The 27,788-nt window shown below is 42.5% G+C and overlaps 1 long non-coding RNA gene across 2 annotated transcripts in view; it reads right to left on the bottom strand.

Moving 5' to 3' along the window:
* The window catches only part of LOC139186184 (uncharacterized), a 97,191-nt gene that overhangs the window by 31,819 nt on the left and 37,584 nt on the right, over nt 1–27,788 (bottom strand). The window lies entirely within an intron of this gene.

Here is a 27,788-nt window from a genome sequence, read left to right on the forward strand (position 1 = left end):
CCTTGAGGGAAGTCATTTTTTTTATATTTGGTTTTTTTTTTTGGAAGCGGTTCACTTTTTGAATTATTCCAAACACGATGTATCATTTTCCATATTGATTCCACTATGAAAAAACTTGTCTTTTCTGTCTTGCTGCCACAGTAGTGCTGTTTTCCTTGATGTCCTTGATGACTCAGTGTGGGGAGGTAAGGTAGCTTTATTTTGACTCTGAAGTCTACCTTGAAACCTGAGAAGTTTCCCATCTCTCATTTCTCTCATCTTCATGGAAACCTGACCCAAAAGCGCCCTCTGACTCTGGCTCCGAATTTCCCCAGCCCTGCCGTTTCCTCCTGAGCATACACTCTTGAGTCGTTTTTTAATGTCTTACCATCTCAACAACCTTCTTACTAACTTACCACTTGCGTATTAGTCAGCAACTCATAAAGAAGACTGAGCACCAAAGAATTCATGCTTTCAAGTTGTGGTGTTGGAGAAGACTCTTGAGAGTCCCTTGGACAACAAGGAGTTCAAACCAGTCAATCCTAAAGGAAACCAACCCTGAATATTCATGGGAAGGACTGATGCTGAACCTGAACCTCCAATACTTTGGTCACCTGATGTAAAGAGCCGACTCATTGGAAAAGACCCTGATGCTGGGAAAGATTAAAGGCAGGAGGAGAAGGGGGCAACAGAGGATGAGATGGTTAGATAGCATCGCCGATTCAACGGACATGAGTTTGAGCAAGCTCCAGGAGATGGTGAAGGACAGGGAAGCATGGTGTACTGCAGTCCATGGGGTCGCAAAGAGTCAAACATGATTTAGCAACTGAACAACAACTCTGGCAATCTTAAGCCAAAGGCATTTCTTGGAAGGACGTGAGGGCTCAGAGAATCAACAAGGGGCTGTAGGCATTAAACCATTAAAATCGGCAGGAACCGAGGGTTTCCAGAAGACCAGGTAAAAGAAGAGCCACAGCCACGCAGTGCGGTGGGTCACTGCTTCAGGTCCCTGTGGCCCCTTTCTTGTGTCCTTTCAACACTTTGTCAAGATTCCAGTTCCTGAGACAGTGAGTCTGATCGGTTGAGCCCAGATCATGTGCCATCCGACCTGGAGGGAGAGGGAGGGGTAGGTTCCTTTCAGGTTCCTTTAGAGCGGTTGTCCCCAGCCTTTTTGGCACTGAGGACTACTTTCGTGGAAGACAGTTTTTCCATGGACTGGGGCGGGGGGTGGGGGATGGCTTTGGGATGATTCAAGTGCATTGTGTTTATTGAGCACTGTATGTCTATTATTGTTACATCAGCTCCACTACAGAGCATCAGGCATTAGATGCCAGAGGTTGGGGACCCCTGCGGCTTAGAGGAAGGGATGTCTTCTCTATGCCATGAGGACAATATCCATGGGGGAAGGACACTTCTTTCCAGTGAAATCAGGATGCTATGGAAGGGCATTGATGTTGGACAGACAAAATCAATAAATGGCCATTTCCTACCCATTATCTTATGTTTCAAAATCCATGACTGATCCAGAATGATAGAGGCTCTGCATGCTTGAGATATATGGGAAAACTCTGCTCAATTTTGCTATGAATCTAAAACTACAAAATAGAATCTATTAAAAATATTCTCAAACCCATGACTGATCCTTTTGATATTAAAATTCTCACAACTCCACATTTCCACGATACCTCACAAATTCCCACTTCCCTTGGTTCACTTCTTCATCCACATCTTTTGAAAGGGTATTATTCTGGGGCTAACTCATCCGTGATTTGGGGTTTTTAAAAACTATTTGGGAAGTTAATTTCATGATCTCCAAAATACTTAATGAAGGTGAAGTGTGAAGAGATAGTCTATTACCATCCCTGGAAATCAGGTCCAAATGAGACTACACTGGGTTTCCAGTAGACGTCTGGAATAAATAAGTGTGTGTGTGTGTGTTCTTATGCAACTGGTTTAACAATCAACAAAACAGCATGTTCTCCACAAAAAAATGCTGTTAAGATGCACAGTATTTCTCCAGTAAGACACACATGCCGTTCAACAGGCATCGGATATTTACCAAGTGAGTCCTTGTTTCACTATATTCCCCTGGCCATCAGGGAGGGCTTCAGGCTCAGCCTTCATTTCAGGCTCTTCTGTACCAGCCAAACCTCCTTCCCAGGAAGGAGGAGGTTTGTCTACACAGTGCCCGCTCTGGCCAACAAAACTGTGTTGCTGCATATGGCACACATCAGTGCCTCAGTACTCGGACCAAAGTTAACGTTTGGTAAACAAGCCTTCTGCCTTAAATTCCCCTTGAATCACTTTTGCTGTTACACAACCACTCAGTAAGGACATGCAGTCCACGCTAATGAGTGGTGAAAACAGGGCATGCCTCTAAACCAGCAGCAGCCTATAGCAGGGGAATGAGACAACTGTTCCCTTTGTGCTGGGTCACAGGCCTGCAGATGGGGACCCTCTCCAGGGCCCTGCTGGAGAATGGCTTCTCTCTCTCTCTCTCCCGGTGAGAGAAACTTACAGCGACTTCCACTGGCTGCCTGTGATGTATTATGTAACACTCCCTCCGTACTACTCACTGTGTGTCCCCAGGTCACACTACACTTACCTAGAACAGAGAAACTCTTAACAGAAATGTACAAAGTGGCTGAAGGGAGAGGGAGCGGTTGGTAACTTTCCTTCCATCACTCTGAGCTCCATCACTAACTTGTGTTATTTTTGGAAGCAATTTCATCACTTGTTTGTTGGTCTCTGGTTACTTCTTTTATGCTAGCATTTTGCGTAAAGATGATGAAGAAGATCAGCCTCTTACACCTTATTTGTATACCTCATTTGTCTTCCTTGGAATCACAGCACAGAATTCACATACCACATACCATGGGACTATTACAAAATAGAGCAACAAACAATACTCTCTGCCTCATACAAGCTCAATAAATACTTGCTGATGAACAGCCAAACCCCATCCAAAAAAAGGAAAGAAAATGTCAGTTACGCAATGATTCCTCTTTATAACCAATACACAGGCATTCACTCATTCACTCATTACATTCGCTGAGTGCCTCCCATGGCTAAGCACCAAGCCAGGCACAGAGAAAATGAAAATAAGCAAAACAAGCCATTGTCTTTGCCTTCATGGAGGAACAGATACTGATAATTATACAGATATACAAACTACAGGGCTCTCCAGGTGTTACTAGTGGTAGAAAACCCACCTGCCAATGCAGGAGACATAAGAGACATGGGTTCAATCCCTGGGTCAGGAAAATTCCCTGGAGGAGGACACAGCAACCCACTCCAGTATTCTTGCCTGGAGACTCCCCATGGACAGAGGAGTCTGGGGGGCTACAGTCCATGGGGTCACACAGAGTCTGATACAACTGAAGTGACTTAGCACGCACACATGCAAACTACAATGGTGACCAATGTCAGGAAAAGATATAAGATGCTATAAAAACCTACACTGGGATTTGAGTAGTTAGACAGCTCAGGAACATCTCTGAAGAAATGGTCCTTGAGCTAAGATCAGAAAGATGTGTGCAAGTGATGTAGCTGAGAAAAGCAGAAAAAAAGTATCCCTGACTAAAAGAAGAGCTCTGGGGTGGGAGAGAGTGGCAGATACACAGAACTGGGAAGTCACTGGATCTGGAGAGAGGGAGGGAGGGGAAGCAGGGCAGGACAGGAACCTGAAAACCCAGCCAAGGACCACAGTTGAGGCGTCTGCCTTATCCTAAGAGTCATGAGAAACCATTGAAAGGTTTCTTAGGCCCTGGAACGAGGGCTGGGCTTGTGGGTAGGAACCATGAAACCTGTGGGCCCCAACCAGTTCCCCTCACAAGCACTTTGAAGCATCATGGTGCATATAAGAACAACATGGACAAAAGACACCTCCTAGGACTTCCCTCAGAGAAGGGAATGGCACCCCACTCCAGTGCTCTTGCCTGGAAAATCCTACGGATGGAGGAGCCTGGTAGGCTGCAGTCCATGGGGTCGCTAAGAGTCAGATACGACTGAGCGACTTCACTTTCACTTTTCACTTTCATGCATTGGAGAAGGAAATGGCAACCCACTCCAGTGTTCTTGCCTGGAGAGTCCCAGGGACAGTGGAGCCTGGTGGGCTGCCGTCTATGGGGGTCACACAGAGTCGGACACGACTGAAGCGACTTAGCAGCAGCAGCAGCAGGACTTCCCTGGTGATCCAATGGTTAAGACTTCGCCTCCTGAGGGCTTCCCTGGTGGCTCAGTGGTAAAGAACCCACCTACCAATGCTTTTTGAGTTACAGCCGAATTTTGATGAAAACGTGAGCTGCACTGATTTTGTGTTGCAGGATGGGGGAGTCGAGGGGTACAGGGAAAATGAGCACATTTTCAATAGGTTTCCCATATTTGTCTACATTTGCTTCTTTTTGTCCCCCTTCTCTAAAAGGATGGTGTTTAAAAAAATTAATGCACATTTAATAATGCAGGAGACACAGGTTCTATCCCTGATCCGGGAAGATTCCACATGCCATGGAGCAACTAGGCCTGTGTGCCGCAACCACTGAGCCCACAGCTGCAACTACTGAAATCTGGGCACCCTAGAGCCCACACTGTGCAATGAGAGAAGCCCCAGCAACGAGAAACCTGTGAACCACAACTAGAGATTAGCCCCTGCTCTCTGCAACTAGAGAAAAGCCCACGCAGCACCCAAAACCCAGCACAGCCAAAAAATATAATAAATTAATTGAATTATTTTTTTAAAAAAAGACTTCGCCTTCCAGTGCAGGGGGTATGTGTTCTACCCCTGGCTGGGAGCTAAGATTCAAAACATAAAACAGAAGGAAAATTGTAACAAATTCAATTAAGACTTAAAAAAAGACACCTCCTGAGTCTCCCTCTCTGCTTCTCAGGGTATCAGCTGTGGTCAGCAGCCTATCAGAGAGGTCAGTCCTTTAAGTGTGAAAGGCCCTGAACTGTGAGCCTTCCGGTATTTATTTGCCCACCCAGGTTAAGGAAACAATTCTGCCGACTCAGAAGTCCACATTACCCATCCTGAGTGATGAAATTCTTGCTGGGCTATATTTAAGACTTTTCTGCATCTTTGTTGCAGAATCTGGAAATTCTTTCTGTCCATTTAGGGGCTTTCCATGGGCAAGGTCTCACTGTCCTTTGGCCACAAGGGTTTCAAAAGAAGGTTAGTAATACAGAGATTTCTGCTCTGGAAGTACTGCTCTGGCTCCAGTGTGTGGAACAGGAGGTCCACAGTGGGCGTTGCTGAGAGCAGTGAGGAGGTGAGGTGGCTTGGACCAGTGTGGAGACAACAAAGGAGGGAAAGGGAACAGTCCAAGGGATATTTAGGAGGTAAGTGTCAACAGGCTCAGGAGGTGATGTGGAGATGAGATTCTAGTTTATGAATCACACAACTAGATGGATTCCCAAACTCATTAAAAACTCATAACAAGAGGACTGTCAGTTTCCAGTTCTGCATGTAAGGAGCTTGGGGGTTCCCAGTCAATTCTAACAACAAGTAGCAAGCTGAATAGGCGGAAAAATCACCAACTCTTCTTGGATCCACATGAGAGAGGGGGACACAGCGCAAACTGTTAGAGAGACAAGAGAATGCAGAGCAGTTCAGCTTATGGGGCCAGAAACTTGTGAGCAGAAACCTGTGCAAAACGGTCCTGATGAACCTATTTACAGGGAAGGAATGGAGACAGAGACACAGAGAAGAGACTGTGGACCCCGCAGGGGAAGGAGAGGGCGGGACGAGCTGAGGCGGCGGTGCTGACATGCACACCCTGTCCTGTGTAAACAGATAGCCAGCGGGAAGCCGACGCTTCCGCAGGGGGCCCAGTCTGGCGCTCTGTGATGGCCTAGAGGAGTGGGATGGTGGCGGGGAAGCAGAGAGACTCAAGAAAGAGGGGCTATATGTATATAGTTATGGTTGACTCGCGTTGTTGAGTCAACATTGATTCACGCTGTTGTACGGCAGAAACCAGCACAACATTGTAAAGCGATCATTCTGCAATAAAAAATAAAAACATTAATCCACCATATCAAGCTGAATTGTAAAAAATTTTTTATAATACAGCTTTCGGTAAATTATAGGAAGAAAAGAAGAAGAGATAAAGAAACCTATGGAAGCCAGTAGTGGGGTTAGAAAATCTGAACTGTCATAAGTGAGTTGCTGGAGATGTGGAGTGAACAGTTCCAAGAGTTAAAAACTCCAGGGTGAGCCAGTCACACAGGGGCCCCGATTATGGTGAGACTTACCTCCAGGAGCTTGATCAGGTTCCCACAATAAACATCAGAAGAAAAAAAAAAATCCCCTTGTGCCTCCAGCCAAAGGAGGAAAGAAACCATTGTGAAACATGTCAGAGCACTGTGTTCTCAACAAAGCCTGCCCTTAGGGGCAACTAGTTAACCAGACCTAACCTGCTGGGATGTGATCAGAGCCTAACTGACCTGGGGGAAGGGAAATACCCAACTCCAGACTGCTTTAGCCACTCGGTCACACTAAAGGGGGAAGAAAAAGCAGAAACACTTGCAAAGTTCACAGTTAGCAGACACAGGCACTAAAAACACTGAGATCTACGTAATCACAGGATGATAGAACACACCCGCCACACACACACACACACACACACGTCACCATCAGATTAGTAAAGGATTATTTACAGCAGTTTCTTTTACCCAGTCCATCTTGTCCACGCACCAAGGAAAAATTACAAGCAAAACACACACACATCAGACATGGTAGGGATGTTGAAATTATCAGACAGGAAATTTAAAACAACTATGATTAATATACTAAGGATTTTGATGGGTAAAGTAGACAACACGCAAGAACAGATGGGCAATGTAAGCAGAGAGATGGAAATCCTATGAAAGAATCAAAAAAAAAATTGCTAGAGATAAAACAAAACAAAACACTGTAACAGAAATGAAGAATGCCTTTGATGGGCTTATTGGTAGATTGGACATGGCTGAATAAATTATCTCTGAGGTAAAAACCCATAATAGTGCCATCCACTAAGACAAGCGAACATAGGAGGAGGACCAGATTAGGCTTTGGATATGTACATCATCCAATGGAAAAACTTTAAAAGATGAAATGTTTTCTTCCGGCTGGGAAGGAACCATGGTGGTTTTGCCCAGTCTACAGAGAAGCATGTGGGAACTGGATGGGAAAACAAGACAAAGAAAAGATGGGCTAGTGGCAAAAGGCACAGCTTCGACGGAAACCACAGGTAGTTACTATTTCCCACACCATTTTATTCAGATTACAAAATAAGACACATAAAGAAGCTATGCAGATAAATGTGGAAGAGCCCCTAAAATGGAAAGAACTTCCTAAGTAGTCACCATGGGTCAATTTTTTAAGTGTTTTTCTCTGAGGCTAAGGCAGAGAAACTAGAAGAATCTAACAAATGACAGCTGGAGTTTAGAGGTCATGCTTTATGGAACCTCCACGCTGCTGCAGGCATGGTTGATAAGGTTCTTAGTTTATGGGAGCATACCAAATCCCTCCAGGATCTCTGGAGTTCATTCTACTCCTAAAATTTATGACTTCCCTGGTGGCTCAAACAGTAACGCGTCTGTCTACAATGTGGGACTCCTAAAATTTAGTAATGCTGAATTCACTCCAACAGGACTCAAAACACAGGCCATCATGTCCTTGATGGCTCGGTATGTTTTTGATCCTCTGGGTATGGATCACATCTACCTTCTGAAGGCCACTAGCTTAAGTTAGCCTAGCATTGGAGTCCTGGGCACAACCAGCTGGAAACTTCCTAATAAGCCTGGGGATTCAAGAGGCGATGGTGGGGCCCTAGGGCAAGGGAAGGCAGTGGTTCTACAGAAGCACAGAGCCTAGCAGGGGTCTTGGAACAGGTCCAAGTCTAAGACTGCGCCTCCCACCCAGTATTCGGTCAGCACTGGCATTCTGTTTGGCAACAGAAACACACAGAAATGTAAGGTAACTTATGTGCTAATTCCAGCTACCTCTGGCAAGTATCATCAGCTCCTTCATTTCTACTGAATTAAACAGAATCAGACTATTTTTATTCAGTAACTGTACTCTAATCTCAAACAATTACTAGAAGCTAAAACTTGGCTTTTAGCTTCGGAGTGATGCTGTGTCGTTAATTTTTAATTAGCTTGCTACATTAACGTGTCCATTTACAGATGACAGATAATTAAAATGGTAACACACTTTTTAATAAGTTTGTGTCTGCAGATGTATGTCTACAAGTGAGAAAGGAACAAAAGGAACTCAGAGTTGGACCGTTTTTCCATTTAGAAATAAGCAGTGTACCCCTGTGGGTGGACAAGGTTTTGACATCACCTGCAAGAGAGGAAAGAGGCTCTGAACTGAGTATGTTCCCAGCATGGTGATATTCACTGGCGTTTTTGTACTGTCTTGTAGGGCACCATATCAGGGGCAACCCTATGAGTATTATTTATTACTTGCATCACAGGGGATCATAATCATATTGTTAAGATGTAGACTGAGAACTCTAGGTTCATTTTTGCAGGAAAAATATATGTAAAGTATTTTATTCCTTAACCCAAGTATCAAAAGATGAAGCTAATCAAAGGCTATAGCTGGCATGGTGCTCAAAAATACGGATCACTGGAAGTTGAGAGGAGGAACCAAGAGAGTGGCTGACAACCAGAAAACAATAGGATCTTGGCAAACTAGAGGATGGATTCTATCTGTCAAGTTGAGATTTAATAAGGATGATAAGTATAAGGGATTTCCTTTGCATTCAAAAACCCATTCCACAAGTATTGGTTGGAGGCTGTGCAGTTCAGCAACAACACAGGAAAAAATGTTGTAAGGTTTTAGCTTACTGTACCGCCAGGGCTTCCCTGGTAGCTCAGTTGGTAAAGAATCCACCTGCAATGCAGAAGACCCCGGTTCAATTCCTGGGTTGGGAAGATCCGCTGGAGAAGGGATAGGCTACCCACTCCAGTATTCTTGGGCTTCTCTTGTGGCTCAGCTGGTAAAGAATCTGCCTGCAATGCAGGAGACCTTGGTTCAAACACTAGGTTGGGAAGATCACTTGTAGAAGGGCAAAGCTACCCACTCCAGTATTCTGGCCTGGAGAATTTCATGGACTATATAGTTCACGGAGCCGCAAAGAGTCGGACTTTCACTTTTCACAGCCAGTATGATGTGACTACACAAGAATAATTAGTCCTATATTCCTTTTGTAAAATGCAATAGTATCTGGCAAAACAAAAATAAGTGTCTTTGCTCTAGTGAAACCATACCACCACCTGATTATTGCACCCATTTCTTGGGAACACCTGGAGAGGATCTGTCTTAGTTAGGGTCTACTAGGAGAGCCTAGTGTGCTGCAGTCCAAGGGGTCACGAAGAGTCAGGCACGACTTAGCAACTGAACAACAGGCTGCTGATACAATGAGATCTATTGAGTCAATGGCTTAAGGAAAAAAGAAACTTGCTTCTCTCGCATCAACAGCACCAGGTGAGTATTCTAAGATGGTAAGTGGCTCTGTTCCACGTGGTCATTTGGAGAACCAGGTTCCTTCCACAATCATTGTTTTGTCATCCACCAGGGCATTATCATCTACTGGGGCTTCCCTGGTGGCTCAGTGGTAAAGAATCTGCCTGCCAATGCAGATGTGGGTTCAGTCCCTCAGTTGGGAAGATGCCCTGGAGAAGGAAATGGCAACCCACTCTAGTATTCTTGCCTGGGAAATCCCGTGGGCAGAGGAACCTGGAAGGCTACAGGCCATGGGGTCACAAAAAGAGTTGGACATGAATTAACGACTCGACAACAACAACAATGGTGTTGAAACAGGGTTACTACAATGACCTGGTTACAACTGAGGGAGCAGAGGAAGGACATTTCCACCGTCTTGAAGTGCTGACCAAGAATTGCAACTAGGTGGCTCAGCTAATTAACTAAATCTCCTAACTATAATTCTATAGTAACAAAGGGATGGAAGAATGGATTTAGGTAGCTAGATGACAGTTCTCTGCTATAAACTCTTGAAGAAACAGCCATCAGAATGATGGGAGAAAGTTGCATATCATGTTAGGAAGAAAAGTGTTGTGCTTCCCGTGGAAGTGATTAGACTAGTTTATTCTCTGTGGTCCTAGGGGCTCAAACTGAGACATACAGGTAAAGGACTTTCCAAAATAATTATCAGAAGATTAAAATGTTGTTTTCTATGGGACTTCCCTGGAGGTCCAGTGACTGAGACTCTGTGCTTCCAGTCAGGGGTTGCAGGTTCGATCCCTGGGCGGGGAACTACGATCCCACATGCCATGTAGCACAGTCAAAAATTTTTTTAAAAGAGGACTTCCTTCTGGAAATGGAAATTCCCTCTTTACTAGAGGTGTTTGAGCAGAAATTTTGGACTCCTTTTAGGGGGGTTAGAGTTTCCTTAAGCATTCCAAGTGACCAAATGCCCCTTTCTAGAGGTGGATTTATGATTTTTATCTAAACTTGTGTTCATAACTCATAGGAGAAGGGACAGGAATACCACAATTTTCTAGGAGCATGCTCTGTGTAAGTCCTTACAACAACCTTTGACGCAGGCATTGTTCCCATATTACCCATGCTCAGAAAGGTTGAGGACCCAGAGCCATTACCTGGCATTCTTGGGATGGTAATTATCACTGATCTGATTGTGCTGCCTCCCAGGATGAAAGTCAAATCTAAATTGTATTCTCTCTTCTCTCCTACCCCCATCACGTGAGTTCTCAGTCACTCCTTGCGACCCTATGGACTGTAGCCCACCAGACTCCTCTGTTAACAGGATCTTCCAGGCAAGAATACTGGAGTGGGTTGTCATTTCCTTCTCCAGAGGATCTTACTGACGCAGGGCTCGAACTCTTGGCTCCTGCGTCTCCTGCACTGGCAGGCCGATTCTTTACCACTGTGCCACCACGGAAGCCCTGTCTCCCATTCCAAATCCTTTACCTGGTTTATCAAGATTGACTGCCTGAATGGGACTGGCTGTTCTGTAGGACTTAGCACAGGTTAGGAGCATTTTAACACCCGGTCCTTTCCCCAGCTCTTTCTGCTGAGCCAAATGACTGATTAGTCACCCACGCTGTTCCTCAGCCCAGAGGCAGAGCCATCTAGGCAACCAGCAGCTTCTGCCTCTGTCGCTCCTTCCCCCAGCAGAGCAGAGGGATTCTTGTAACCCCAGACGAGACTGCAGTGAATCATTTTCTACTTTCACCTGCCAATGTGGCGGGGAAAAAAAAACGTACAGTTTAATTTGAAATTAATTCTTCAGCCCCTGTGCATTGAAATGGATGTCAAAAGTGAATTAATCACCACTGAAGCTTCCACCCTAGAAAATTTACCCAGATTCCTTCCAAAGAGGATGACTCACGCCAAGCACCTGTTTTGTCTCCTTAGTAACTGCTCTTAGATGTCCCTCTTATGTTTGCATCCAGGCCAGCACAGCAAAGTGACTGGGGGAAGGGAAGAGGTTCACCGCATACAGAGTGTGCTCTAGGCAGAATGTCGCCTGTAACACCGTCTGAGGATCGGCTTGTGCTTTATGGGCTCGCTCTGCATCTCTGTTATAACCCCAGCATTGATTCAGCTGCAGACTCAGTGTGGGACCGAAGTCTGGAAAATTACTAATGGCCTCAGGGAAGGCTTGGTGACACACAATAAAATTGGTTCTGGTGTAATCTCTGCATTGGGAAGTTGGATTTATCTCTGTATTAGAAATGGGCTTCTCTCGCCTTTGACCTTTTGATGCAATTAGAGTTAGACACACAAATCTATCAAGGAGGTGGGTGGGGTGGATGGGAGAGGCTTCAATCAAATGACTTTTCCTGCTCAACCACAGGAAATGATATTCTAAGAACTGGGGGCAGCGGGGTGGGGCGGGGCAGGGCAGTTATGCTTCTCTGATTTTTTGGTCTCTCCCTGGTGTTGGGGTAAAATAGAAAGGGTGTTTGGATCAAGAGATGAATACTCATGTCCCAGTGTGTTCCCAGCCACTCAGGGGCTGCTGCCTGTAAAGAAAGCACAGACATGGCTTCTCAGGGTTTCCTGTTTGGAAACTGAGGGATTTAACTCCATGACGTCATTAACCCTTTCAAGTCTAAAATTTGACATCATTTCCTGGGATGTTAAGCATTTTGAAGTTAGAACTAAGCAGCTTAACACAAATTTATTGGGCCAGAGATCATCCAGAATAGAAGATTACTTATCCCTTTATTTTACAAATCATGTCCTGAGAAGTTACAGGTCACAGAAAATTCAGGCCTTTCCATAGTTTTCTTTTTTGTTTGTTTCTATTTTTATCACAATTTAACATGCTTCCTAGATAGCATATTGAAAAGCAGAGACATTACTTTGCCAACAAAGGTCCGTCTAGTCAAGGCTATGGGTTTTCCAGTGGTCATGTATGGATGTGAGAGTTGGACTGTGAAGAAAACTGAGCACTGAAGAATTGATGCTTTTGAACTGTGGTGTTGGAGAAGACTCTTGAGAGTCCCTTGGACTGCAAAGAGATCCAACCAGTCCATTCTGAAGGAGATCAGCCCTGGGATTTCTTTGGAAGGACTGATGCTAAAGCTGAAACTCCAGTACTTTGGCCACCTCATGCGAAGAGTTGACTCATTGGAAAAGACTCTGATGCTGGGAGGGATTGGGGGCAGGAGGAGAAGGGGACAACAGAGTTTGAGATGGCTGGATGGCATCACTGACTTGATGGACGTGAGTTTGAGTGAACTCCGGGAGTTGGTGATGGACAGGGAGGCCTGGCGTGCTGCAATTCATGGGGTGGCAAAGAGTCGGACACGACTGATCGACTGAACTGAATTGAACTGAACATGCTTCCAGTCAAATAGTTCTACAAGACTATTACGAAAAATAGCCATTCTCACCTGCCCTCCTTTTCCTAATCCCCCAAAATAGTTACTTTTAAAAATGTTTTTAACTGATTCTATCATTTACTTTAATATCTCTAAATATTTTATTGTTTCAATCTCAGGTATAGCTTGAAACAGAAAACACACATTTTCCAATCCTCTCTTCTCTCTGTGTAGTTATATTATAATTCTGTTTAGATCGGTAATCAATATTTAATTTGATGACATAAATATTATTTACAGTTGAGCTATGAAGTGTATCATAATTGCTTTTCCTTTCTGTTTTCTTTTCCCCGAAGTTAATAATTACTATGTTTTTATTTTGCTAAATTTTCTATGTGTGTGCATGTGTGCTGTTGCTCAGTCGTATCTGACTCTTTGTGACCCCATGGACTCCTCTGTCCATAGAAATTTCCCGGCAAGAATACTGGAGTGGGTTGACGCTTCCTACTCCAGGGGATCTTCCTGATGCAGGTATACAACCTGGGTCTCTTGCGTCTCCTGCATTGGCAGGAAGATTCTTTACCACTGCGCCACCTGGGAAGACCAATTTTCCATGCATAATCACAAATCCAACTCAAATTCCCTATAGTTGTGTCTATATTGTATTTTAAAACTCCTAAAGGTGTGGAACAAATTTCATATTCTTGAAGACAGATCTCCCAGAAACTTCTGAGCTGCTTCCGTCTGGACCAGCTGTTTTCACAACCTGCTATACACTGGTCTCCACTGTGCTCCCCAGTGACCATTCTCCCGGGAATACCCGGCACCCCATCTTGTGTAGGCTCTTTGGTTTTCTGGATCCTCTGTCTTGGTTTAATTTCTAACTTTAGCAGAACATTTCCTCTAGAATATTCCTAAGAAAGGTACGTGGGGGGTGCTTTCTTACCATGACTTTAATTTGCATTTACCTCATAACTAATGATGTGGAGCACATTTTCATACATCTGTTGACCATTTGGATCTCCTCCTGGGTGAAATGCCTGCAGAAAACTTTGGTCCATTTTTGGGGAAAGGAGAGAGAGTAGTAATATCCATTTTTTCTTATTGATTTATAGGAGTTATTCAGTTTAGTTCAGTCTCTCAGTCGTGTCCGACTCTTTGCCACCCCATGAATCGCAGCACGCCAGGCCTCCCTGTCCATCACCAACTCCCGGAGTTCACTCAAACTCACGTTCATCGAGTCAGTGATGCCATCCAGCCATCTCATCCTCTGTCGTCCCCTTCTCCTCCTGCCCCCAATCCCTCCCAGCATCAGAGGCTTTTCCAATGAGTCAACTCTTCGCATGAGGTGGCCAAAGTACTGGAGTTTCAGCTTTAGCATCATTCCTTCCAAAGAACACCCAGGGCTGATCTCCTTCAGAATGGACTGGTTGGATCTCCTTGCAGTCCAAGGGACTCTCAAGAGTCTTCTCCAACACCACAGTTCAAAAGCATCAATTCTTTGGCACTCAGCTTTCTTCACAGTCCAACTCTCACATCCATACATGACCACTGGAAAAACCATAGCCTTGACTAGATGGACCTTTGTTGGCAAAGTAATGTCTCTGCTTTTTAATATGCTATCTAGGTTGGTCATAACTTTCCTTCCAAGGACTAAGAGTCTTTTAATTTCCTGGCTGCAATCACCATCTGCAGTGATTTTGGAGCCCCCCAAAATGAAGTCTGACACTGTTTCCACTGTTTCCCCATCTATTTCCCATGAAGTGATGGGACTAGATGCCATGATCTTCATTTTCTGAATGTTGAGCTTTAAGCCAACTTTTTCACTCTCCTCTTTCACTTTCATCAAGAGGCTTTTTAGTTCCTCTTCACTTTCTGCCATAAGGGTTGTGTCATCTGCATATCTGAGGTTATTGATATTTCTCCCAGCAATCTTGATTCCAGCTTGTGCTTCTTCCAGCCCAGCATTTCTCATGATGTACTCTGCATGTAAGTTAAATAAGCAGGGTGACAATATACAGCCTTGACGTACTCCTTTTCCTATTTGGAACCAGTCTGTTGTTCCATGTCCAGTTCTAACTGTTGCTTCCTGACCTGCATATAGGTTTCTCAAGAGGCAGGTCAGGTGGTCTGGTACTCCCATGTCTTTCAGAATTTTCCACAGTTTATTGTGATCCACACAGTCAAAGGCTTTGGCATAGTCAATAGAGCAGAAATAGATGTTTTTCTGGAACTCTCTTGCTTTTTCTATGATCCAGTGGATGTTGGCAATTTGATCTGTGGTTCCTCTGCCTTTTCTCAAACCAGCTTGAACATCTGGAAAGTTCACAGTTCACGTATTGCTAAAGCCTGGCTTGGAGAATTTTGAGCATTACTTTACTAGCATGTGAGATGAGTGCAATTGTGCGGTAGCTTGAGCATTCTTTGGCATTGCCTTTCTTTGGGACTGGAATGAAAACTGACCTTTTCCAGTCCTGTGGCCACCGCTGAGTTTTCCAAATTTGCTGGCATATTGAGTGCATCACTTTCATAGCATCATCTTTTAGGATTTGAAATAGCTCAACTGGAATTCCATCACCTCCACTAGCTTCGTTCGTACTGATGCTTTCTAAGGCCCACTTGACTTCACATTCCAGGATGTCTGGCTCTAGGTCAGTGATCACACCATCGTGATTATCTGGGTCGTGAAGATCTTTTTTGTACTGTTCTTCTGTGTATTCTTGCCACCTCTTCTTAATATCTTCTGCTTCTGTTAGGTCCATACCATTTCTGTCTCAATAAAGAGCCCATCTTTGCATGAAATGTTCCCTTGGTATCTCTAATTTTCTTGAAGAGATTACACACATATCAAGTCTGGATATATCAGATATATGTATTATAAATAGCCATATCTGAGGCTTGCTTTTTGGTTCTCATCTTTTTTTTAGTAAAGTTCTTAACTTTAATAATCCCAATTTATCCATTTTTTCATTTATGCCTAATACTTTTGGTAATCCATGAAAGATATCTTTGCATATTCCAATGTTACATTCCTATGTTATTTTCACACTTAAGTCCACAATCAACTTAGAATTGGTGTAATGAATGGTGCAAAGTAGAAATCAATATTTATTTTTTCCAGTTAGATGTCCAATTGGCTTAGTATTATCTACTGAAAAGACTATATACATTTCCACTGTTTTTCCGTAGTTATCTTTGTTATGAATCAAACGGCGTAATAGGTGTTCCTCTATTTCTGAACCCTTTTTTTCCCCTTTAACCTGTTTGTCTCTCCTTGCATAATACCACACTGTCCTAATTACTGTGTGTGTTAGTCACTCAGTCATGTCCAACTTTTTGCGACCCCACGGACTGTAGCCCACCAGGCTCCTCTGTCCATGGGATTCTCCAGGCAAGAATACTGGAGTGGGTTGCCATTCCTCCCCCAGGGGATCTTCCCGACCTAGGGACCCAGGGACAGAATCGCATCTGTTACCTCTGACCTGCATTGGCAGGCGGCTTCTTTATCACTAGCGCCACCTGGGAAGCCCCCGTAATTACTGTTGCATTGTATAAGTCTTTATATTCATCAAGATAAGTTCCCAATTTGATTCTTCAAGATTGTCTTGATTATTCTTGGCCCTAAGTTGTTCCCTGTAAAATTCAGAAGCAATCTGTCAGTTAACACACATATGTGCACACAAACTCTACAAAGTTTTGATTGAAATTCCATGAAGTTTATAAATCAGTTTGGGGAGAACTGCTTTTCAGTTTTGAGTCTTTCAATCCATGAGTATGGTATATTTAAGAAGACTAAATCTATTATTTAAGTCTTCTTTGATTTCTGTTCCTAGTGTTTTGTGGGTTTGGATATAGAGGTATAACACATATTTGAATAAGTATGTTTTATGCTAATATAAATGATATCGTTAAAAAGTTTTATTTCTGCTTGTTTCTTTCTAATGTTCAGATATACAGTTGAATTTTGTATATTGACCTTGTATCCAGAGACTTTGTTAAATTCATTTTTTAATTTTAAGTTTATTTTTATGAGTTTTCAATGTACTAAATTATATTATATGCATATCATGATGGTTTTATATATTCCTTTCAAGTCTTTATGATATTTCTTTATTTTTTGGTCCTGATTTCATTGCCCGGAAACTCTAATAAAATGTTGATTAGAACTGATGCAGTCATCTCTGACTTATTACTGATCTCAGGAGAAAAGCTTTTAATATTTCCCCATTAAGTACAAAGTTTGATGTAGGTTGTTGCAGAAACATTTTTAATTTTAAATTAAAGAAATTTCTTTCTGTTTCTAGCTTTCTGCAAGTCCTTTGGGAAGCTGAAATTTACCAAATAATTATGCTGCATCTATTGAGATCATCATATAATTTTCCCCCTTTATTCTGTTAAGACAGAAAATTGCATTGGTTGATTTTTCTAATGTTAAACAATCATGCATTCCTAGAATAAGCTCAACTTGGTCATGATAATTAATTCACTTTATATATAATATTGAATTCTATTTGTTAATATTTTGTTTATGATTTCTGCAACTAGGCTCATGAGTGTGAAAAGCCTGTAACATTCTTTTCTTGTTCCGTTTTTATCAGATTCTTATGTCAAGGGCTATCTCTGGAATTTTGGCCCTTGAAGTCCTGGCTGCCATGGTTGTTTTCTGGTATCTTTAAATAGCTGAGTTCTTTTAAAAATTGCTCTTCAGCTCTTATAATTGTGCTCAGGGGAGGGTCTGTCATAAGCTACTCGATGATAGCCACAAACAAAACTTTTGCCTTTTACAAATGTGATGAACCAACAGAACTTCAAACAAATCCCTAACCATTAGTTAACCTTTTGACCTCTTTCAGTTCCTGAAAAATTCTTTGGTTACTCAAAGTGTAGTTTTGACTTTCAGTGGCACTTACTGCTCACATCTGTTAAAACAGAGTTGTAGGGGAATAAATGAAAAATTAATTATAGACACAATATCCTGTCCCCATAAAGAGGGAAAATCCAATTTAGTTGAAAAATGTTAATGTGTCTGTCTTTGATATTCTTCAAGTATTAATCAATTATTATAGTAAAAAGGCACCATAGCACCCTCAATGATAGAACTCAAAAATTTCATTGAACAGAAGAGGGGGCCTAACTATTCATATCCTATAACAACTATCCGGAAGAGAAAGACTTTATCTGGGCAGCAAGATGAACAAGTTATATTTATTAATTTTAAACAGATGTTAAATAAATTTCTTGGATTTGGCTAAGGAATATGGCACGCATCCTATAGTAACGAAATATATGGAAAGGTCAATCTGAAATAGAAATATCTACAAAGAGGAGGGTGAGGTGAGAATAGAGAAGTTGAGATAATTCTTTTTTTTTTTAACTCCTACTATTTGCCAGGTGCTTTGTGTGGGGGCTCTGCTGGCATTCTTACTTAATCCCTGCAAACATGAGATATTTTTAAGATTTTCTTTGATGTGGACCATTTTTAAAGTCTTTTTTAAATTTGTTACAATATTTCTTCTGTTTTATGTTTTGGTTTTTTGGCCACCAGGCATGTGGGATCCTACAGGGATCGACCCCTCACACCCCGTATTGGAAGACAAAGTCTTAACCACTGGACCACCAGAGAAGTCCCCCATAATGAGGTATTTTTATTCCCACTTTATAAAAAAGGAAATTAAGCCTCAGTTAGAATAAACAACTTTTTCTAAAAATCACAAAGACAGTAAGTGGGATTCAAATCAAGCTGTTTGACTCCAGAGTCCATATACTTCCTACTAAACCAGGCTGAGATTACACAGAGGACAAACGAGGTTTTCTTATCAGTGAAGATTAGATTCTCTATTAGTAAGCCCTGTAAAAGGGAATTGTGGGAAGGAAGAGTTGAGTTATGTGTTCATGGTTTGTTGGGTAAGGATTTTATTTGGGGTGTGTATTTCCTTTGTCTCTGGAGTTCTTGCTATATTCTCAAATAAAAACATTTCCTGTTTACTACTGACTGGGCTCACATCCAATAACCAAGCAATATAAACAAATTCCAACATTTTTCTATCCAGTGTGGAGTTAACATTCTGTGTGTCTGTGACTGACCTGCTCAGTGGTCTAGGAAACAGTGCCAATTAAGGCCAGGTCATGGGTTAGATCTGTATTTTCTAAATGTGTTTTATATAACACATTAGTTTTACATGATAGGGATGGATATTATTCAGGAAAAATTAATTTTTTAGATTAGGGATGGTTTATAGCCAAATATGTTTAATAAAATCTGGATTAAACCAAGTTAAACAAATTTATTTCAGACTTTTCTACACCTGAAATATTAATATATACTCTTTAGAGGTAGGTATAGTGTAAGTATTTTCAAAATTTATTTGGCTCCAAAATGCTGTATCTGAGGAACATCTCCTAGAATGGTTGTTACAAGACCATACTTAGGGGAGGGAGGGGTTACATGTTTCATAGGCCAATTAGTTTTGCAGCAACACACTACACCGTTGGCCACAGGAGGAAGATATAAAAGTATTGTGTACTGAAAATCTGCACAATCTAAAAGCTGAGAATTACATTTCATTCAGTGGATTTACTGAGGACTTAAGCCCAGGAGACAGCCTCTCAGATTGCTCTAGGGAAGAGATCAGGGAGGAGCCAGGATATATAGGAATTTTGCAAAAAACCAAACAAACGAAAAAGCAGGTAGTGGGAACATTAAAAGATTACTGTTGATTAAAGAAAACTAGATCTCAAGTTAACGGATTTAGTGCTTTCCTGTGTAGGGGAAGATACTGGAGCCTGGGCTTATTGACCTTGTTCCTTTGATAAGCACCTTAACTATCTAAGGCCAGTATCCTGCTTTCTCCATCCTGAATCCCCTCAGGGTACATCTTTGGGGTTAGCTGCAGAGGCTGGTGGCTTGATGGCTACAACATCCTTTGTTTACTGACATGGTAGGCAACATTCTTCATCCACAGTATAGACAAAGCAGCCCCATGGTCTGGGCCACCTGGTGAAGAGGTATAGATCCCATCACAAAAGGGTTAGAGAGCCCGAGTGACCTCCTGAAGGCTTAGTGTAGAGGGGACTCCTGCATGGGAGTCTTCTACATTCTAAGATTCTCTGTTTCTGTGAAAACCGTAATTCCTTCTAGGAAAAAAAAAAAAAAGTGGCAACTTATAACTATGTATATTAATTAGATAATGACTCTGCAGTCATAACAAAGAGATCCACAATACAAGGTTTAAATAAAACAGAAGTTTATTTCTTCTGTAAAAGTCCCAAGGGGAGTACTTCGGTTGCTAGGTTGGCTGGATTCTGGGAGATGCCTCAGGGTCCCAGGTTCCTTCCATCTCATTGATCTGCTCCCGTGGGGCATTAGCCTCTTCTCCATGACTGCAGCTGACTCTCTGGTAGGTGTGCTTTCCATTTAATGAACGAGAGTCCTAGGCAAGCAATTTTCTTTCAATTAGCTTAAGCTGAAGTCACTAGCATCAGATCATCCCCAAGTTTACTGATTGAGGGACAATAGAATCACAGTCATGCTAGCTGCAAAGTTGACTGGGAAATTCAGTCTCTAACTAGGCAGTTAGGTGACCAGTTAATAAGAAGGGAAGAAGAGATTTTTAGAAGAACAACTAAGATTCTGCCACACTGTAGTTGAGATAAACACTAGCTGGTAATCACTACCTGGGCATGACTCCATTTACTAATGAACGGCCAGTTTAGGCTGACCAAATCCTTCCAAGAAAAATATTGAGTTCCTGTCAGTGTGATACTCAAATACTCCAATTTACAAAGCAAGGAATTTCTCAGAACAGCTCTGATTATCTGTCCGGGCTGAGGATCAGTGTTGAAAGTCTGAGCTTTAAGGTTCAGTCAACAATTCATAGTCTATTTCCTTGCAGGCTTGTTTCTTATTGTCCTTTAGTTTCCTAAGCTAATTTTTTTTTTTTTTTAATGTCTCAAGACGGGAGGAAAATTGGCAAATCTAGAATTTCAACAATTTCAGCAACCTATCACACTATGGGGACCAGCTCATGGGGTGTGGTAAAAAATAAAATAAAAATAATAGTGATAAAGTCCCTCAGATAAGAAACCAATTGTCCTTAAATATTTTTAATTTGGGGTTTTTTATAATGTTTTGACATCTTTAGAAAACCTTTCTGGCTGGGGAGAGACTGTCTACCTGGGCTAGCTAATTTGTAGAGACAGGAAAAAGGACCCAGTCAGGAACATGCCCTTGTTATGCAAACTAACCGGTCCAGAGCTCTACTTCCTCTATCGGGCCCACAGGCCCCAGAATGCAATATTCCTCTGCCTTCGTCATCCCTGAGCCAAGTTCCAGGCTTCTAGGGACCACCCCGAGAGCCCAAAGCCTACAGAACTTACTCAAAGTAGGCAATCCTAAACTGTTGACCCTGCTCTGCGTTGCTTTTGCCAAGGAAACACCAATAAAGTCTCTGAGCTAAAGTTTCCCCTCCCTCTTGCCTTCTGCCTCCTGGCTACCCTGATGATTTTCCCATGTAGCCTTGCGTGGCGTGCTGTGCTCTTATGGACCTGTGAGTATAACAAACTTTATTTTTTCCTGAGCCTTTCCGCTGTCACCTTTTCTGGCCACACCTAACTGGCCATTTCACAAAAGAATACAAAACAGCAGGCTAGAGGGATTTACACAACCCATGCAGAGCCCCCAAAACAGTCTGCTGGTCTGCCTGCCTTGCATTTCACTTCATCCCTCCCTAAGGACCGCTGTCACTTGTCCCAGGATTTTCGGTTCTGCTCCTTTCCTTAGAATTATTCCCATGCAAGGGCGACACTCCCCTTTGCAAAGCCAAGGTCACGACCAAGTCTGCAGAGTAGGTGGAGTCCATGTGGAACAATTCAGGGGATGAAATCCCCAAAATGACTTCTCTGACCACCTGCAGCAGGGATTTCACCATCTCGGAATTACTGGGGATTTGAAACTCTCTGAGGTCTTTAAGAGATCCTTCTTAAAGTGAAAATACCTCAGGAGAGGAAAATATCACAAGTTAATTATCCTTAGACCTGGTCATTGGGACCACCTGGAGAGTCCCCCCACCCCCCCCACCCCCCCCCCCGCCACCCCGCCACCCCCGCCTACTAAATAAGAAGCTCTGGAGTAAGACCTAGACTTTTATATTTTATTTTCAACTTTCCAGATAATTCTATGCCCAGGTTTTGGAACCAGGGACTTATGCCATCCTCAGTTAATAATTCTGAGGATTCATCGACACCTGAAAGATGTTTTCAGAAAATAGCAAATGAAGCAACTGACAAACAACTAATCTCAAAAATATACAAGCAACTCCTACAGTTCAACTCCAGAAAAATAAATGACCCAATCAAAAAATGGGCCAAAGAACTAAATAGACATTTCTCCAAAGAAGACATACAGATGGCTAACAAACACATGAAAAGATGCTCAACATCACTCATTATCAGAGAAATGCAAATCAAAACCACTATGAGGTACCATTTCACGCCAGTCAGAATGGCTGTGATCCAAAAGTCTACAAGCAATAAATGCTGGAGAGGGTGTGGAGAAAAGGGAACCCTCTTACACTGTTGGTGGGAATGCAAACTAGTACAGCCACTATGGAGAACAGTGTGGAGATTCCTTAAAAAAGTGGAAATAGAACTGCCTTATGATCCAGCAATCCCACTGCTGGGCATACACACTGAGGAAACCAGAAGGGAAAGAGACACATGTACCCCAATGTTCATCGCAGCACTGTTTATAATAGCCAGGACATGGAAGCAACCTAGATGCCCATCAGCAGATGAATGGATAAGAAAGCTGTGGTACATATACACAATAGTGTATTACTCAGCCATTAAAAAGAATACATTTGAATCAGTTCTAATGAGGTGGATGAAACTGGAACCTATTATACAGAGTGAAGTAAGCCAGAAAGAAAAACACCAATACAGTATACTAACGCATGTATATGGAATTTAGAAAGATGGTAACAATAACCCTGTGTACGAGACAGCAAAAGAGACACTGATGTATAGATCAGTCTTGTGGACTCTGTGGCAGAGGGAGAGGGTGGGAAGATTTGGGAGAATGGCATTGAAACATGTGTAATATCATGTATGAGACGAGTCGCCAGTCCAGGTTCGATGCACGATGCTGGATGCTTGGGGCTGGTGCACTGGGATGGCCCAGAGGGAGGGTATGGGGAGGGAGGAGGGAGGAGGGTTCAGGATGGGGAGAACGGGTATACCTGTGGCGGATTCATTTCGATGTTGGGCAAAACTAATACAATATTGTAAAGTTTAAAAATAAAAAAAAAAAAAAAAAAAAGAAACGATAGTCTGGGAAAGGAAAGAGTGAGAATGGGAAGGCTCTGGAATTCCATGGAAAGGCTTGAGAAACTAGCATGGCTCCTTCTCAGTCTCATGTTTAGCCTTGACTCAAAATGGCTATTTGCAAAACAAGACCCCTCTTTAGCAATTTTAGATCAGACACCTTATGGAAATGTCTGATCCCACTCTATTTGTGTAGCTCCAGCTTCTCGGGTTGGAGAAGGCAATGGCACCCCACTCCAGCACTCTTGCCTGGAAAATCCCATGGACAGAGGAGCCTGGTGGGCCGCAGTCCATGGGGTCGCTAAGAGTCGGACATGACTGAGCGACTTCATTTTCACTTTTCACTTTTCATGCAATGGAGAAGGAAATGGCAACCCACTCCAGTTCTTGCCTGGAGAATCCCAGGGACAGGGGAGCCTGGTGGGCTGCCGTCTATGGGGTCGCACAGAGTCAGACATGACTGAAGCGACTTAGCAGCAGCAGCTTCTCGGGTGGCTCAGTGGTAAGGAATCTGCCTGTAATGTAGGAGATACAGAAGACATGGGTTTCTTCCCTGAGCTAGGAAGATCCCCTGGAGAAGGAAATAACAACCCACTCCAGTGTCCTTGCAGGGAAAATTCCATGGAGAAAAGAGCCTGGCAGACTACAGTCCATGGGTTCACAAAAGAGTCAGACACGACTTAACAATTAAACCACCACAATTCTGTTTATAATTGCCAGGAAATATTAAGCAGCATTTTATTTTTATCTTTTTGTTTTCCCCTCATTTGTAAGATCAAATAGAGTAAGGGTGTTGGACTTGGAATAATCTTCCAAATACCGGGAGGAATCCTTAAAAGGTTTAAATGACTCCATCCTCACTTGCAGCCAGGTCTACAGAACTTCTAGGAAAGGCGTTGGTTCCCTTTCCTGAGACTGAAAGAGAAAGACAAGCCACAGGATCCTGCAGTTTCCTCTGTCTGTGTGTATTAGAATCTTCAGATCAGGGGCCTGTTCCTTACATCTGACTTCATCTTTTCTGCTTGATAGTCAAGTCTATTTTCTCTTGTTTTCTACCTTCTGGAGAAATGGAGAACAGCTGTTGGGGGACCTCCTGATCCCTGAAGGCTGAAGAATTCCCCCATTAACATTCTTTTTTTCAGACTAACTCTGATTTCCATAACCGTTCTTAGGGTCTCATTTCTTATTCCTTTATTTTTATAGCTCTCTTTTGGATGTAGTTTCTTATAACAAGAAATGAATCAATGCCAAATACAACCAGAGAGTTCTTTCCCGTATTTTCTGAGACGTTCTCCAATTAATATGGTCATCCCCATTTTTAAAACAACAGCTTTGCTGGCTATTGCTAATTTAGATTCAATTTGTGGTCCACATGTTCTTGGCTTATTGGGGAAAGCTGCTTGGTGTAGAGAAAATAGCTCCAGGCTAGAAATGCAGGGGCTTATGTTTTAGACCAATTTTGTCACAATTAAACTGTATATCTCCTTTTTTACTTTTTAAAATGCATTTTTTTGGCAACTGGAGAAGGCCCGTTCGCAGGCACCAAGGACCTACCACAGCCAAAAGTAAAAATAAAAACCAAAATAAAATACCTAAGTATTTGAAATCCATTCTTAACATACTTTTCTTTTTTAACTTAGTGCATTTGCTCTGTAATATAATTACTAATAAACTTGGGTTTGTGTCTCACTTCTTAAAAAATGCATTTTGATAGTTTGTGACATCTACAAAGTGAATCAGATGAACTAGCTGACCTTTAAATTCACTCCCACTATAAATCCTTATTCCTACTTCTTAAAATTTTGATTCATTTCAGATTTTTCAGTGAAGTAATCTAGGCACCCACGGCACTTTATTTGTACATTTCTTAGAGCTGTATCACTTTCTGCCTATGATATAATCTCTTTTTTAAAGACTTTTTAAAAATGTGGATCATGTTTTAAAGTCTTTATTGAATTTGTCACAATATTGTTTTATGTTTTGGCTTTTTGACCATGAGGCACGTGGGATCTTAGCTCTGGGACCAGGAATCAAGCCTGCACCCCCTTAACTGGAAGACAGGGACTGCTCCTGACTGCCACAGAAGTCCCTGTAACATAATCTTTGTGTTGTACAATGCATGCCACAGTTTTCCTGCTAGACCAAAAACTCCTTAAAGGCAGAGCCCAAGTAACTCCATGACTGGCTTGAGCACAGTACTTTACAATAAACATTTGTTGAACGAGTCTGTGTGTGAATGTTTAATGTTCCTCTGGCAAGTCAAAAGTAACAATTTGGGGACCAGGCAAATTTGTCCTCTGTGCCCCTGTAGCTTTATTTCTGGATCCCTGTCCCTCCCCTGTGGTGAGAAGCATCCACTGTTTGTACTGGCCTCTTGTGGATAGTTTACTGCATGTTCCTGCATCAATGACAGGACTGATAACTATGGATAAACAAGATCGTTTTCCCCAGGAGGGACTCTGAGACTTTTAGGACTTTCAGTCAAAGAGAACAAAGACGCCACAGTGCTGGTCAGAAAGAAAGAAAGCCTAGGTTAGGAAATCAGAGAAAAGTGTGAGTTGAAAAAGAAGTATTTGAAGTAGAAGGAGAACAGATCCCCTGAGCAACCCAAAACAAAGAGATTAAACTCTTCCCAAAGGTTGCAGGCAGAAGCATGATATTAGGGGACTTCCCTGGTGCTCCGTTGGCTAAGACTCTGCAAACCCAGTGCATCAGGCCCAGGTTCAATCCCTGGTCAGGACACTAGATCATGCATGCTGCAACTAGAGTTCACACAGCACAACTAAAATCTGGCACAGCCAAATGAAAGAAAAAAGATATTTGGACTCACGGAAATTGGGGAGAATGGTCTCAAAAGCTAGACACTTACCGGCTCTGGGAAACCATGATTTCCTCACTTGCAAATACTTTGAACTTCTATTGACTCACTGGCTGGAGACAGCCTGTACAGCAGACCAGAGACCAGAAGGGCATGGAGTGAGTATTGTCATGATGACAACTTAAAAATTGGAGTCGGGGGTTGGGGTGAGAGATTGGAGGGCTTCCGGGCTGAAAGTGCAACATGGCGGCCCCCAGCACTCAGGGGAACACACTGATAATGAGCTGTCTGCTGCTTCTGCCTCCATCCCAGGAGGTCAGCAATAGGCACAGCTAACTGCTGCTGACCATTCTTTATGCTCTTTTCTTGGAAGACATTGGGTAGGCCTAATAAAAGAGAGATTGCAATTTATTTTTAATCTTTCTTAACTCTTTGACTCAGTGGAATAGAATTCAATGTGGGTGAGAGTACCAGAATTCAACAGAGACACAACAGATATTGACGTTCACACAGAGGTTGCCACCCAGTACCTTCTATAAGCCAGAGATTCAGGGGTGACCTGGCCAAACCAATAAAATTTTGTGTGTAAACCAGCGCTTTGTGACAACCTAGAGGGGTAGGATGGGGAGGGAGGTGGGAGGGAGGTTTAAGAGAGAGGGGACAAGTATATACCGATGATGATTTGTGTTGATGTATGGCAGAAACCATCACAATATTGTAAACTGATTATCCTCCAATTAAAAATAAAATTAAAAAAAATGTGTGTGTAGAGTGAAGATATGTTCTGAGCCCCAGAGTCACACTCCACTCCCCATCCCCCTTGTTTTCAGCTCATATTGAAACAATTTGATGCTGCTTCTAATGAGCTTGAGGTCAAGGACTCTAAAGAACAGTACAAGAAGCACCTTCTTATCTGAAGATGATACAATTTTATTAACACAGGCTAGAAATGGCCTTCCAAGAAAATTGTCCTTGTCATTTGGTAACTTCCAGAAAGAATGGTCACAAATGAACTGTCCTAAGATCAAAGGCATCATTTCTAGCAATCAACTCCTAGCTTTCTCCAGATGTATTAGCTAGTTACAGAGTCAATGAAGCATCTTGTTCTAAGTATGGTCTCTGGGGTTACTCTACCAGAGTTTGAAACCTGGTTCTACCTCGTAGTCATTGGATGACATTTATTTAATAGCTCTTGGCCTCAGTTTGTTCATCTGTAAATTGGGGATATAATAATAATGATTCATATCTCATAAGGTTGTTGTCAAGATTGAAGGTATTTACACATAAAATGTTTAAAACAGTGCTCAAGAAATATTGCTCAGTTGCTTCAGTTGTGTCTGACTCTGCAACCCCATGGACCACAGCCTACCAGGCTCCTCTGTCCATGAGCTTTTCCTGGCAAGAATACTGGAGTGGGTTGCCATTTCCTTCTCCAGGGGATCTACCCAACCCAGAGATTGAACCTGAGTCTCCTGCACTACAGATGGATTCTTAATTTCTGAGCCACCAGGGAAGCCCCAAGAAATATTAACTATCTATATATGGACCACGTCCTGTCTACCAGATGATATCATCTGTTAACAAACAGTTGCTTACTTCTCGAGAAACTAAAAAAGCCCAGTGACTCAAAGCAAAGGATTCTGTAGGTTTTATTACTGTGTAGCTTTTGTTGGCAATGTTGGTTGCTGCTGTTGTGTGGTTCAGATGTTTAACAGTCTACTTGGTTATGTCTACTTTAAAATAATTCTCAAATTAGAATTATTGCAGCAGTGCTCAATGGTGTAAAACTTGGGAATCTCTCTCACCTATATGTCCGTGAGGTAGTGAACATTCAAAATAACATCCCGAGGACACTCTTGGCCCAGCCCTCCCT

This window comes from Bos indicus, chromosome 12 (assembly GCF_029378745.1).
Source record: "Bos indicus isolate NIAB-ARS_2022 breed Sahiwal x Tharparkar chromosome 12, NIAB-ARS_B.indTharparkar_mat_pri_1.0, whole genome shotgun sequence".
Classification (NCBI taxonomy): Eukaryota; Metazoa; Chordata; class Mammalia; order Artiodactyla; family Bovidae; genus Bos; species Bos indicus.